The sequence below is a fragment of the Schistocerca americana genome, chromosome 1 (genome assembly GCF_021461395.2).
Source record: "Schistocerca americana isolate TAMUIC-IGC-003095 chromosome 1, iqSchAmer2.1, whole genome shotgun sequence".
Taxonomy (NCBI): domain Eukaryota; kingdom Metazoa; phylum Arthropoda; class Insecta; order Orthoptera; family Acrididae; genus Schistocerca; species Schistocerca americana.
Genome location: NC_060119.1, coordinates 642,405,991 through 642,422,299, shown reverse-complemented (window position 1 = coordinate 642,422,299; position 16,309 = coordinate 642,405,991).

The following is a 16,309-nucleotide window of genomic DNA, read 5'->3' as shown; positions in this document are numbered from 1 at the left end:
AACTTCAAAAGGGAAAATTTCACTGTTATGAACACATAGTAAAATTTCGCCTAAAACCTCAAATACAGAATAATCTAAAATTTCGTAGTTGAACATTACCGTGTTGGAACAAACACAATGGCTCCTTAAGAAATGCACTCAAATTACAGAACACAGTTGTCGCTATTTAACCATCCGGTGCTGCAGGAAGTACTTAAAGTTACTAGTAAAGGCATCAGCCATTCCTTCAAGTGAGATTACTAAACAGATGTTCGCCATAAAACTGAATTACGTAAGAAATCCTTGGTTTTGGTTCCCATATAGCTTTCCATCCACCGCGAAGCCAGAGTGAAATTTCAAACAGATGATGATCACTTCCTACCGAATCACGGTTATTTTGTGGTTCCGACAGTAACCGGGTGGAATCTAGTGTTTACTTCCACGGTCTGTCCAAGATCTGAAGCACACTCGAGCCAAGTTGCAATTCTGCTTTGCTGTGAAGAGCACACTGCAAGTAGTCCAAATGTTTCACTGGCATGAATCTTATATCGCGGTTTATGTCGGGAACTTTTCTTAAGAAGTGAGCTGAAAGTCACAGATCGACTGCCATCGCATTTCCCGCAACGTTACACTTGCGAGCCGCAAGCCAAAGGCCACGAGACGGTCTCTTCTTCCACTCTTGAAGCTACGCGCAGGCGCTCCTGCCACCCAGAGGAGAGACACAACACGCACGACGTCAGTAACCTTCCAGGACGTTTACGGTTCTCGATTTGTTTGAAGAACGTTCTGGAGGTCACCCTGATCGACCGACATTAATTCTATCGCACATTTACGCGACATTATTGTGAGGTCAGCTAGTGCAAAAATTCTACACCGGAAATACTTTTGCAGTTACGAACGACTACAGAGGCAGCATGGCTCTATATTTCTGCAGGGGACTTCCAGCGACTTGTTCAGTCCATGAAACTTCGAGTTGCTGCAGTACGCCAGGCAAAAGGAAGTCCGATAGGATATTAGGAAGTATACCGTGATTCTTGTGACTTCAGTGTACACTACGCCAAGTGTAATTTAGCATTCACAACAGAGATGTCCGACATTCTTTTTGAATTGTTACGTACAGCCACAGTACCAGTTCGACTGCTGGTAGCTCTTTAGAACTCACGAGCGATTCCCTCCGCTTATTTCGTGCGAATCCTTACAACAGCCCTCCGAATTGCTCGACAGTATCCGTCAGTCAGCACATGTGGTCTGCTCACCTAGCTGTGGTTGTTCCTTTCCGTTTCAACTTCACAAAAACATCATCACCACTCACCTTGAACAGCTGTTGAAGCGTTGATACATCCCGGGTGGAATTGTTACTCAGGAGACATCCAGTGACTAATCTACGTACGAATCACTGAGCTGTGCTGACTAACCTATTTCTCTGTTATTGGTTCTCTACCGACAACACAATACTCCTCCCCGCCTCTTTTACGTATAGTGGTCAATTCTACGAGCTTTCGATCAGGTAATGCCCATTTCGCCATAAATGGAAGAACAGTGGATTGAGTCTGTTCTCTTCAGAGACACTGAAATCACCAGTGTCTGTTAGTGTTGCAGTCTTCGGTTTGAAGAACGGTTTGATGCTCCTTTCCATACTAGTGTATCCCGTACAGATCACTTCATATCTGCATGTTCACTGCAGCCTAAAACAACTTGAGGGAGTTTACTTACATCAAACATTAGTCACCAAGTACAGTTTTTTCTCCCCTCCGCCATGCTTATCTTAATTCATGTACCAAGATAACTATCCCTTGACATCTCATGATGCCTCTTGTCGAACTATCCGCTGTCTTAGTAAAGTAGTGCCGTAAAATTTCTTTTTCCACAGCCGTCCTATCTATCCACGTAATAGTCACAGTTCTTCACTAGCTACACAGTTCGAAAGCTTGTACTCCATTCTCATCAGTACCGACTGTCATCTGCGTTTCAATCCATACACGGCTACAATTCATATTTATAATATTCCTCCTAGCTCATAACGAATTCCGGTTATCCTGAAAAATCCTCTCTATGAACTTTTAAAGACTCTGAACAAATTAGTATACTCCTTGTAACATTTCTAGCTATTTATGACTCGTAATAATTATCGCGTCTATCTTTGACTGTGGCCTGTTTTGCCTAAAGGACTGGATAAGGCTGTGGTAATGTTGTTACATACTCAAGGATACGTCTCTGTACGATTTAAAATTTTCCAAAAAAATAAAACAAAAACACGTCACCAGTTAGTAAGAATACATGCTGTTGGAAAATCGTGAGCTGAAAGTGTACATTTTTTTATATTGCGGAAAGCGATAGTCGCCTGAAACACCACTGACAGCGCTCACAACACTACGATACCTTTCTTTTTGAACACTAAGTGGGATGGTTCCAAATACATAGATTTTTATTAGATCAGTTACTAACTTACTGTCCGCCTCTGTAGCTCTGTGCTCAGTGTATCTGGCTGCTTTCGGAGGATGCGGGTTCGATTTCCGTTACTGCCAATGATTTATCGTTGGTGAGTGCAGTAACACACAGTCTCGTGATACCATCTGAGGCGCCATTTCAATGAGAGAAAGCCGTCAACGAATGGAAGAGCGTTGTAATGACCCCACTCCCCTACAAACCGCATCCAACGACGCCGTTATCAGAGGATGACACAGCGGTCTTTGATTCGCCCACCTGAGCCAGAACAGTCAGAACGTACCCCATTGCTTTGCTTTGAACGTACACCATTGCTTTGCTTTGGTATATTGCTACAAAATTAGAACATTAATGAGCTGAAGTTGTAAGTGTAAAATTTAGACAGACTGTTTGGATGAAGTTGCCTCGTAGTAACTCAAACGTTAATTACAGTCAAACTATCAAAACGTGGCAACGCCGCTATAACGTCGTTCGAATGATTTACAAGAGAAAAACAGAAACTTGCGCCCAAATTAGTCATCATGATCAAGTATTACGACTGACAGGCAATATGATATTAAACAGATTTAGAAAGGTAATGATGTTTAAAGAAGTATTATTTAAAGCAGCGAAAAATTCTTATTTACAATATAAAACTTTAATTCATAGAATAATGCATTGTTGGTACTTATGGTTAAGATTATAGGTAAATGAAATCGTCGCTGAATTCATTTCTCGCCGTATATAAACACAACTGATATTGTCATTGACCCATATTCCAATACAGTACTAATGGAAGCAGATACACTTAAAAGCCAAAGAAACTGGTACCCTTGCCTAACATCGTGTAGGGCCCCGACGACCACGTAGAACTGTCGTAACACGAGATGGCAGGGACTCGACTAATGTTTGAATTAGTACTGGGGGCAAGTGACTCCTTGAATCTTGCAGGGCGGTCCACAAATCCATAAGACTAATGTTCACGTCTAAGGAGTTTGGTGGATAGCGGAAGTGTATAAATCCAGAATAGTGTTCCTGGAGCCACCCTGTAGCAATTCTGGAGGTGTGGAGTGCGACATTGTCCGGCTGGAATTGTCCAACTCCGTCGGACTGCACAATGGAATATGTGCTGGTGATCAAACAAGATACTTACATATGTGTCACCTGTCAAAGTCGTATCTAGACGTTACAAGGGTCCCACATCACTCCTACTGCACACTCCCCACACCATTACAGAGCCTCCACCAGCTTGAACATTCCTGTGCTGACATTCAGGTCCATGGATTCATGAGGTTATCTCCATACCCGTACACGTCCATCGGCTCAATACGACATGAGACGAGACTCGTCCGCCCCGGCAACTTGCTTCCGGTCAACAACAGTCCGTTGTCGTTGTTGACGGGCCCATGTGAGGCGTAAAACTTTCGAGTCGTGCCGACAGCATTGCCGTATTCTGCCTGTTTACATATCTCTGTATTTGAATACGCTTTCTACACCAGTTTCTTCGGCGCTTCACTGTGTATTGTCTTGGTTTGATGGAGACGAACGGCAGGTAGTCATGGCCTGTCGTCTATATTGCTCCATACAACGCCGAAACAATGTGGTATTCGGCTCAAATAATTTAGTTTGTTTCGTTGAACTCATAATTCATATACATCACACACTGCCCGTTACGTTTCACTGCATTACCGTAGTGATAATTCACCCCAAATTCTCCCGTCTCTCCACTTTCATTATTTGATTTTTCCTGCTTCAACATTCAATCAAATATGCACTACTGTCCCTTGAGGTTGAAAGTCTGAACTGAAGAATGATGTATTCTGTTTCTTAAAGGAGAAAATTCACTCTCTGGCTGATTGTTTCGGTAGCGGCGATTTTCTGCTAAAAAGCCTTACCTTACAGACATTTTTAAGAAACTATATAATCTTAGCACTTCAGTTCAAAGTAATTAGACAACTGTACCATCTTGGAATGAAAAAGAGAAGACGTTCACAAATAAAGCAGAGCTGCGGCAAAACCGAATTGAAAGTACCGTGCTAGAAATATTCCCTTCTCTAGTGTGACTGCTGGATGACACAGATAATACGATACTCCCAGTGGAGCTAAAAGCATGTCTTCTTTATCGTCTTGCAGCAGTAAAAGTTCACTTCGGAAAGTATTTCAGTGACAATTTTGATAAATTTCATTGGATTGAAAATTCACTCAGAAATGCTTCTGGACCATCGTGTCTAAGTGTAAAAGAGGAACAACAACTTACCCATTTGTGATACTTCACTGAAGAGTAAATTTAATGAAATGTTTTTTTTTTTTTTTGGTGTTTTGGATACTTATTAGCAAGGAATTCCCAACTCTGAGCCAAAATGCAATAGAGGTCATTATTCCTTGTGCTACGACATATTTGTGCGAGATCGACTTTCCAGCTTCTGAGTCAAAAAAGCCGAACCACCGTTCAAGGCTACACGTAAGCAAAGAACTCCGAGTGGCTGTTTCTGCTATTACACCGTGTTTTTAGAAACTTTCTTCTCAAAAGAAAGTTCAACCATCACACTAAACTTAATAATTCAAAAATTTTAATGCCCTAATAATCCTTGGTTGCTGAATTGTAAATATTGTTCATTTCACGGTTTTTGAATAAATGAAAATGTGATAAAGGTACATCATCTGTTCCGGATTTTCGTTGCAAAAATTCATGTAGTTTTGGTTTTTGTTGCGTAAAATGTATCTAAATTGAATTTGGTGAAACAGAGAGTTGGGCAAAGAAAATATAAAATAGGCTGGTGCCTGTGTGTAGGGGGGGGGGGGGTGTTGGGGCGGAGGAGGGGGGGGGGGGGTAGAGGTCGGCGGACGGGTACATCAATTTTCCTCGTGAAGGGTGACCGAGAGGAAAAAACTTGAGAACCACCGGTGTATCGGTCACGCCATTTCAGCAGTCCTCGGCTACAAGTTTTACCATCGTAGAAAAATCCCCTGCCTCTTCCTTTGTTCCTTATCGTCGTGCCGCTGGCAGAAGCCACAGATCTGATGCCTTCTGAAGTCTGATAAATTTACACAGGACAGCTCTTTCGGCTGCAGACCTCCTGTAAGGGAATTGTGTCCTTGAGGCAGCGGCAGGCAGAAACGTTTCCTGTTGTGACACAAACTTCATAAGAACATCTGAAAAATAATCATCAGCCCTATTTTTAAATGAGCACCATTTTGTGCAGGAATCCTAACAAATGTTTATGACGCACGACACGGTGAAACCATAGGACACGAATATTTGTTTCGGAGAGCTGTAGAAAACTTCATCAAACTCGACTGGGAGACGTTAAAAGAAAACCGTCAAGTCTGACATGCACCCTGAAAATTCTGAGAGTTTTGCTTTTGAGAGATGCCAAGTACGAAACTGACACTTCCCATATGTCGTGTTAAAACACACTGTGACAGTATTTACGAAATAATGTACAGAATAATATTACTTTCTTCTTAGATCCACACATTGCTTCCTTCACACGCACCATAAAAATTCCGAGTTTTGCGTTCGGGAGAGGCCAATGGAGAAAGTGATAGGCCCGTGTGTAGGGTTAAAACACACGCTGAGGTACTTATGAAATAACGTAAACACTAAAATCATGTCATTCTTTCCATGAATATCTTGAGGCTAAAATATGGAGAACAAGAGATGACGCTGTGCACTCAAGTTTACGTTAGCTTCATTTTGTATATTTTATTTCCTTACATTTCGGTTCGCCACACGTGCAGAACATGGTGTTTAAACTTGCACCGTGATGCGATTTCCCTAAGTCGCTTAAGAAAAACACGGGGATGGTTCCTTTGAAAGACCACGACCGACTTCGTCCCCTCTCCTTCACTAACCCGATGGGACCAGTGACCTCACTAGTTGGTCCACATCCTCAAACCAGCCAACCAATGAAGAGATACGCTTAAAGTTCTCTGAAGCTATTGTTACTGCAACAACGAATATCTCAGTACACAGGTCAGTTGATGAGGATGGACACACCTAAAGATAAATCACAGAAATTGGAAACAAAAACATAGGTACAAAAAAAGGTTACTTCTCTGCCGATGTGAGAAAGAAGATAGGAGTCAACAATGAAGAGACAGTGGATCAAATATTAACCAGAACTTTAAAAAATTGGAAATTTGTGGTAACGTCTTACGCGACCAAACTGCTCAGGTCATCGGTCCCTAAGCTTATGCCCTACTTAATCTAACCTAAAGCAATTTACGCTAAGGACGACACCCATGCCCGAGGGAGCACTCGAATCTCCGATGGAGGGAGCCACGCGGACCGTGACAAGCGCCTAAGACCGCGCGGCTACCGAGAGTGGCTAATCAGAGCTTTGGAGACCTAAGATCAAATAAGGCACGAGGGATTCACAACATTCCATTAGAATTTCTAAAATCTTTGGCGGAATTGGCAACAAAACAAATGTTCACGTTGGTGTGTAGAATCTATCAGTCTTTCGAAAAAACATCAGCCACCCAGTTACGAAGTTATAAAGAGCCAACATGAGCGACAGTTATTGCTCAATGAGTTTAACAGCTGAATCATCCAATTTGCTGACAAGAATAACGTACAAACGAAAGGAAAATAGAATTTAATATCTGTTAGCTGACAGTCAGTTTGGCTTTAGTAAAGGTAAAGCCACCAGAGAGGCTGTCCTGACGTTGTGCTTGACAATGGAAGATCGACTGAAGAACAATTAAGACACGTTCATAGTATTTGTCGACATTGAATAAAGCGTTCGACAAAGTAAAATGGTGCAAGGTGTTCTACATTTTGAGAAAAACAGGGGTAAGCTGTAAAGGTAGGCGAGTAATATACAATATACACAAGAACCAACAGGAAAAATGAAGAGTGGAAGACCAAGAACGAAGTGGTCAGATTAAAAAGTGTGTAAAACAGGGTGCCCCTTCTGTTTAATCTATACATTGAAGAAGCAATCGTAGAAATAAAAGAAAAGTTCCTCAGTAAAAGTGAAGAAGTAAACAGTATCTGTTGAATGAATGGAATGAACAATGACTACGGAATACGGATTGAGAGTAAATCGAAAAAGGACGAAAGTAATCAGAAGCAGCAGAAATGAGAGCAGTTCGGGAAAGAGATTCTGTTACCTAGGCAGCAAACTAACCCCTGATGGACGGAGCAAGGAGGACATAGAAAGCAGAGAAAATGGTGTTCCTGGGGAAGAGACGTCTATTATTATGAATAATATACCTCAATTGGAGGAAGGGATTTATGAAAATGTACTTCTGGAGCACAGCATTGAATCGTACTGAGACATAGACTGTGGGAAAACCAGAAGAGAAAAGAATCGAAGAATTTCATATGTGGTGCTACAGCCGAATGTTGAAAATTATCTGGACTGATAAGTTATGGGATGAGGTGGTTCTCCGCAGAATCGGAGAGGAAAGGAATAAATGGAAAAAAACTGAGGAGAAAAAGGAAGATGATGACAGTACATTTGTTAAGACAACAGGGAATGACTACCATGATACTGGAGGGAGCTGGAGAGAGTCGAAAGTACAAAAGAAGACAAAAATTGGCATACGTCTTGCATATAATTAAAACATGGATTGTAATTGTTACTCCGAGATTAAAATGTTGGCACAAGACACGATTATGTGGCGAGCCGCATCAAACCAATCATAAACCACTTATATTGTGTTGAAATTGCAGTGTCGCGGTGGGAGCCTATGAAAAATAGATGAACGAACTGGAGCTCTAAAACAGAAGAAGATATTAAAGAACTGGGAATCACAAAAAATAGCATAAACAGCTGAGACCAGTTGAGAAACATCATAAATGAAACATACACTTAAAAAACAAATCCGGAAGAGAACAGGAAATAAATAGTCTGAAGAACGCAAGAGAGAACCCACCTGTCGTATAAAGCGAATTTGGGTAGAACCAAGGAGCAATAAAAATATTATGTCACCTCAGGTTCAAACGCTGCCTTAAAATTGGAATATTCTGCTCATCATACGCTCCATACGGCGTCAGGTGTGAACAGAATGCATAGGTTTTTTTCCGTCACAAACAAATTCATTTTTAAAGTGGGATTTTCCGTGTCCATTCCATAGAACGGCCCAAAATTAGTGCAGCGCGGTATTAGGTTTAGCGATATGTATTAAGAGGGTCAGTAAAACAGGAAAAATAACCAGTACTGGCCCGCACTGCTGTATGCCGGCAGCAGTCAGCATGCGGCAGGACGGCATACAGAGCACTGGATTTTTCGTGTTTTACTGTCCCTCTCAGTATATGTCGCTAAACCTAATATCGCGGGGCACTAATTTTGGGCTGTTCTGTGGAATGGACACGGAAAATCCCACTTTAAAAATAATTTTGCTTGTAACAAACGGTCGCTTCCCGTTGACACCGGTCGTTGCATGGAACATGTGATGAGCAGTACTAGTTTTGGCTGACTTCAGCCACACATTGGAAAAACAAAATTGCCAATTTCTTCCGAAAACCGGAGAAAATGCGCCTGATGACTCTTAAGAGAAACACTCCATATATACAGGGTGGTCACAAACAGTCTGAAAAACTTGTAAGGGTGTAGGAAAGTGGGTTGCGCTGTGAAAAAAACGTTAAAAAAAATTCGATACGTTGCAGTGTTTCCAAGTTAATTAGCACTGAAGTTAGCAAATCAGGCCGTTGCACACACAAATTCGAACGGCCCACCGGATACAATATGTATTAGATATTCTCGTTGCGTTGATGATACCGAACGAGACGCTCAGCCTTTCGCTTGGGTTCGGTCCTTACTGCCGTCTCAAGTCCAGTTTTTTATAGCTCTCTTGTACGGTTATAAGAAAACAACACAAGCACACGTTTGGAGGCGCCGTCTCTGCAGGGCCGCTTGAAATTGCGCGCGCAACGGCCTAATTGGCTAACTTCAATGCTGACTAACGGCCAAATGAATCTCACATTTTTCTTACCATTATTTCTCAGGACAGCCTACCAAGCGACATCCTTACAAGCTTTCTAGACTGTTTCTGATCGTTCTATATAGTTTCCATGTCATATTGATTCGTGCGATATAATGACAAAAATCGATAAAATCGATGTTCAAATTTTATAATTAGGGTAAGGTGGCCTAAATATGACACAAAGTCAAAAAAGTTGTCTTTATTTTCAAAAGAAGAGGAGTAAATGTTAAGAAAAATTGTAAATGTTTGAGAAATGTTCGAGAATACAAGCTGCTTTAAAGTAACAATTTGTTTAATACTTTAAAGGTACAAATGTAGACTACAAACAGTGGTAAAAGAGTACCGGTTTTTCGACAGTAATACCTAAATATGATACTTTTGCTCAAAAATGTGATACACATATGATATTCCTATGAACGAGAGGCGTTCAATAAGTAGCGCAACATATTTTTTTTTTCTCGGTCAGTCTCCGTTGATAAAATGCAGGGTTGTGGGATATCGTGGAACATCCCTCTTCAGCCCCTATAGTTCCACGAGATTCCGCTAGGTGGCGGTTCTAGGCGTAGTCGTCAAAATTGCGTCTGTAACGGAGGTGCAATCCAAGCAGAGAGCTATTATTCTTCATTCCTAGATGGGCATTCAATTAGCAAAAGGGTGAATGGCCTTTCAGACTATGATACACAAATTCTAACACTAAAAGACTTTTGTACTCAAATGTCACATATAATTACAAACCATGTAGGAAAGTTAATCCAACAGCGATTTAGAGTTATTTAAACCTTTTCAAGGAAATGAATGGCAGGATATTCATATTTCCGATAACATAGACAATAAATATAATGCTTTCCTTAACACATTTCTCACGCTCTTTGAGAGTTGCTTTCCATTAGAACGTTCTAAACGGGGTACTAGCAGTAATAGGCCGGGGTGGCTGTCTAGTGGGATAACGATATCATGTAGAACAAAGCGGGAATTACATCAAAATTTTATAAGTAGTCACAATCAACCTACGGCAGCCCATTACAAACAGTACTGTAAGGTATTTAAAAATGTTATTAGGAAGGCAAAGAGTATGTGGTATGCAAATAGAATAGCTAATTCGCAGGGTAAAATTAAAACCATATGGTCAATTGTGAAGGAAGTGTCTGGTGAGCAGCACAAGGTCGACGATGTAAAGTCAGTTCGTAGTAAAAATATTTCTGTTACTGGTAAATCAGGCATATGTACAGTATTCAACAATCATTTCCTGAGCATTGATGGTGAATTAAATTAAAATTTAGTTTCTACAGGAAATCATACAAATTTCCTGGCAAATGCGTTTCCGAGATTGATGTCTGAAATTCTCCTCTGTGATACAGACAAGGGAGAAATTGAGTCAATAATTAAATCACAGAAGACTAGGGACTCTCATGGATATGCTGGAGTGCCTAGCAGAATATTAAAGTACTGTGCGCATGTTAGCCCTGTATTTAGCCATATTTGTGATATTTCCTTTAGGAATGGTCAGCTTCCTGAACGATTAAATCACTCAGTAGTAAAGCCACTTTATAAAAAGGGAGAAATAGATAATGTACACAATTTTAGACCTATTTCTATGCCATCAGTGTTTGCTAATTTTATTGGAAAGGCTGTGAATGTAAGGATAAATGATCATTTTATATCACACGATTTGCTGTCAAATGTACAGTTCGGCTTTAGAAGTCATTTAACAACTGAAAATGCTATATTCTATATTCTCTGTGAGGTACTGGATCGATTAAACAAAAGGTTTCGAACGCTAGGCATATTTTTTGATTTAACTAAGGCGTTTCATTGTGTTGATCGCAAAATATTGCTCCAGAAATTGAATCATTACGGAATATGGGGAGTAGCTCACAATTGTTCACCTTTTACTTTAGCATCATACAGCAAAAGGTCATTATTCACGATGTTGAGAATGGCTGTGATGTGGTGTCTGAGTGGGGTATGGTCAAGTGGGGGTGCCCCCAGGGATCAATGTTGGGGCCATTCCTGTTTCTTATTTATATAAATGATATTCCTTCTAATATTATGGAGAACTCTAAAATATTTCTGCTTGCTGACGACACTAGCTTGGTAGTAAAGGATGTTATGTGCAACACTGACCCAGTTTCAAATAGTGCAGGTCATGACCTAAGTTCATGGCTTGTAGAAAATAAACTGACGCTAAATCACAGTAAGACTCAGTTTTTACAGTTTCTAACATACAATTCAACAAAAGATTACGTTTAATTTCACAGAATAGGCATATGATTAGTGAAACTGAACAATTCAAATTTCCAAGTGTTCAGATAGATAGTAAACTGTCGTGGAAAGCCCACGTTCAGGATCTTGTTCAAAGACTTAATGCTGCCATTTTCACTATTCGAACGGTATCTGAAGTGAGTGATCGTTCGACACGAAAATTAGTCTACTTTGCTTATTTTCATTCGCTTATGTTGTATGGTATTACATTTTGAGGTAATTCTTGCCTGTTCTAAAGGGCTATTTTTGGCTCAGAAATGGGCGATTCGGACAATAGGTAGTGTAACTTCACGAACCTCTTGTCGACCCCTATTCAGGAGTCTGAGTATTTTGGCATTGGCCTCTCAATGTATATGTTCCTTGTTGTCATTTCTTGTTAACAATACTAGCTTATTCCCAAGAATAAGGAACTTTCAATAAGTTAATATTCGGGAGAAGTCAAACCTGCACTTGGATTGTAACTCCAATTCAAAAATTTTAGCAGTAATCCACGCGCTTTCAAATCGAAACTGAAGAGTTTCCTCACGGGTGACTCCTTCTGTTCTGTCAAGGAATCCCTTGAAACATTAAGCTGATTCTTGTTGTATTGTTGATTGCTTTTACTTCAACTTTTTTCGGGTTCATAAACATTTTATTTTTATCTGTTATTACTTTTATGTTGTAATTTCACGCACTGAGAAGTTCCATGACCTTGGAGATTTGCTCCTCAATTTCGTTCTACGGTACCTGACGTGTAAATAATATAAAAAAATAACATCAAAAGGTAGGAACTGTTTACGGTTATAATTGATACGTACATACATACATACATACATACATACATGTTCCTGAACATCAATAACATAGCTAAAAATGAAGCAGATTCCTTTTCTGATATCCCCCATTCAGCACCCACACTAGGAATTGGTAATTATTTTATCACACCACTCTTCTTAATAACAGAAATGTCTTTTTCATGTCACTTGAGAACAATTTTGTCTGCATCCTCAAACTCTAGTTTTAATTTTTCTAGTACTTTCGTAGCAGTATGAATTACTCTTTCCTCAAAATTCAGCCGAGATGTAATCTCTCCCATGTACATGTGTTGCATCAGTCATTACAAGAACCACAGACACTGTTAGCATTCAACAGAAAACAATGACAAATACTCAAACGGTTATATTTTTACAATACAGATGGAAGTTATCCACATTAGGAGTCACTCTCACTGGTGAGTTTGTCATAATAAAATTGAGTACATCCAAAAGCAGCCTTCACCATTAGCAATACAGTGGATGAAGTACATCATTCTGAGGTTTTAAATACACAGTTTTGATACAGCTGGTGTCAGCTGAATCCTATAATACACTGAAGAGCAAAAGAAACACCGGCCTAGATGACCCGCGAGCACGCAGAAATACCGCAACATGTAGTGGCATGAACTCGACTCATGTGTGGAGTGGTACTGGAGGGAGGGAACTGGTACCATGTATAGTGCAGGGCTATCCATAAATCCGTAAGACTACGAGGGGATGGAAATCTCTTCTGAACAGCACGTTTCAAGGCATCCCAGATGCGCTCAATAATGTACGTGTCTGAGGAGTTTGGTTGGCAGCGGAAGCGTTTAAATTCAGAAGAGTGTTCCTGTAGCAATTCTGGACGTGTGGGATGTCCCATTCCCCCGCAGAAGTAGGTCAAGTCCGTCAGAATACAGAATGGACATGAATGGATGCAGATGATCAGACCTGATGCTTACGTACGTGTCACCCATCGGTTTCGTATCTAGATGTATCAGGGGTACCATATCACTCCAACTGCACACACCCAACACCATTACAGAGCCTCCACCAGCTTGGACAGCCCCCTGTTGACATGCAGGATCCATGGATTCATGATGTTGTCTGCATACCCGTACAAGACCATCCGTTCGATATAATTTTAAGCGAGACTCGTCCGATCAGGCAACATGATTCCAGTCATCAGTAGCCCAATTTTGGTGTTGACAGGCCCGGGAGAGGTGTAAAACTTTGCGTGGTGCAGTCATCAAGGGTACACGAGAGGGCCTTCGGCTGGGAAAGCCTGTATTGATGATGTTTCGTTGAATGTTTCGCACGCTGATACTTGTTGACGCACCAGTATTTAAATCTGCAGCTATTAACGGAAAGGTTGCACTTTCGTCACTTTGGACGATTCTCTTCTGTCGTCGTTTCTCCCATTCTTGCAGGATCTTTTTCCGGCCACAGTGATGTTTGAGATTTGATGTTTTACCGGATTCCTGATACTCACGGTGCACTCGTGAAGTGATGCGGGAAAATCGATACTTCATCGCTACCTCGGAGATGCTGTGTCCCATCGCTCGTGCGCCTACTATAACACCACGTTCACACTCACTTAAACCTGCCATTGTGGCAGAGGAAACTGATCTGACAACTGCGCCAGACACTTGTTGTCTTATAAAGGCAATGCCGACCGCAGCGGCGTATTCTGCCTGTTCATCTATCTCGATACTTGAATACATATGCCTACATCAGTTTCTTTCTCGCTTCTGTGTGTGTACTACGGGGTGTTATCCAGTAAGCTACATCCATTTTTTTTCCTATAATAATTTTTGGATGATATCTTTCCGTGTTCCTAGTACTTCAACTTTTTTTTTTTTTTTGTCATCAGTATACTAACTGGTTTGATGCGGCTCGCCACGAATTCCTTTCCTGTGCTAACCTCTTCATCTCAGAGTAGCACTTGCAACCTACGTCCTCAATTATTTGCTTGACGTATTCCAATCTCTGTCTTCCACTACAGTTTTTGCCCTCTACAGCTCCCTCTAGTACCATGGAAATCATTCCCTCATGTCTTAGCAGATGTCCTATCATCCTGTCCCTTCTCCTTATCAGTGTTTTCCACATATTCCTTTCCTCTCCGATTCTGCGTAGCACCTCCTCATTCCTTACCTTATCAGTCCACCTAATTTTCGACATTCGTCTATAGCACCACATCTCAAATGCTTCGATTCTCTTCTGTTCCGGTTTTCCCACAGTCCATGTTTCACTACCATACAATGCTGTACTCCCGACGTACATCCTCAGAAATTTCTTCCTCAAATTAAGGCCGGTACTTGATATTAGTAGACTTCTCTTGGCCAGAAATGCCTTTTTTGCCATAGCGAGTCTGCTTTTGATGTCCTCCTTGCGCCGTCCGTCATTGGTTATTTTACTGCCTAGGTAGCAGAATTCCTTAACTTCATTGACTTCGTGACCATCAATCCTCATGTTAAGTTTCTCGCTGTTCTCATTTCTACTACTTCTCATTACCTTCGTCTTTCTCCGATTTACTCTCAAACCATACTGTGTACTCATTAGACTGTTCATTCCGTTCAGCAGATCATTTAATTCTTCTTCACTGTCACTCAGGATAGAAATGTCATCAGCGAATCGTTGATATCCTTTCACCTTGTATTTTAATTCCACTCCTGAACCTTTCTTTTATTTCCATCATTGCTTCCTCGATGTACAGATTGAAGAGTAGGGGCGAAAGGCTACAGACTTGTCTTACACTCTTCTTAATACGAGCACTTCGTTCTTGATCGTCCACTATTATTATTCCCTCTTGGTTGTTGTACATATTGTATATGACCCGTCTCTCCCTATAGCTTACCCCTACTTTTTTCAGAATCTCGAACAGCTTGCACCATTTTATATTGGCGAACGCTTTTTCCAGGTCGACAAATCCTATGAAAGTGTCTTGATTTTTCTTTAGCCTTGCTTCCATTATTAGCCGTAACGTCAGAATTGCCTCTCTCGTCCCTTTCCTTTTCCTAAAGCCAAACTGATCGTCACCTAGCGCATTCTCAATTTTCTTTTCCATTCTTCTGTATATTATTCTTGTAAGCAGCTTTGATGCATGAGCTGTTAAGCTGATTGTGCGATAATTCTCGCACTTGTCAGCTCTTGCCGTCTTCGGAAATGTGTGGATGATGCTTTTCCGAAAGTCAGGTGGTATATCGCCAGACTCATATATTCTACACACCAACGTGAATAGTCGGTATGTTGCCACTTCCCCCAATGACTTTAGAAATTCTGATGGAATGTTATCTATCCCTTCTGCCTTATTTGGCCGTAAGTCCTCCAAAGCTCTTTTAAATTCCGATTCTAATACTGGATCCCCTATTTCTTCTAAACCGACTCCTGTTTCTTCTTCTATCACATCAGACAAATCCTCACCCTCATAGAGGCTTTCAATGTATTCTTTCCACCTATCTGCTCTCTCCTCTGCATTTAGCAGTGGAATTCCCGTTGCACTCTAAATGTTACCACCGTTGCTTCTAATGTCACCAAAGGTTGTTTTGACTTTCCTGTATGCTGAGTCTGTCCTTCCGGCAATCATGTCTTTTTCGATGTCTTCACATTTTTCCTGCAGCCATTTCGTCTTAGCTTCCCTGCACTACCTATTTATTTCATTCCTCAGCAGCTTGCATTTCTGTATTCCTGATTTTCCCGGAACATGTTTGTACTTCCTCCTTTCATCAATCAACTGAAGTATTTCTTCTGTTACCCATGGTTTCTTCGCAGCTACCTTCTTGGTACCTATGTTTTCCTTCCCAACTTCTGTGATGGCCCTTTTTAGAGATGTCCATTCCTCTTCAACTGTACTGCCTACTGCGCTATTCCTTATTGCTGTATCTATAGCGTTAGAGAACTTCAAACGTATCTCGTCATTCCTTAGTACTTCCGTA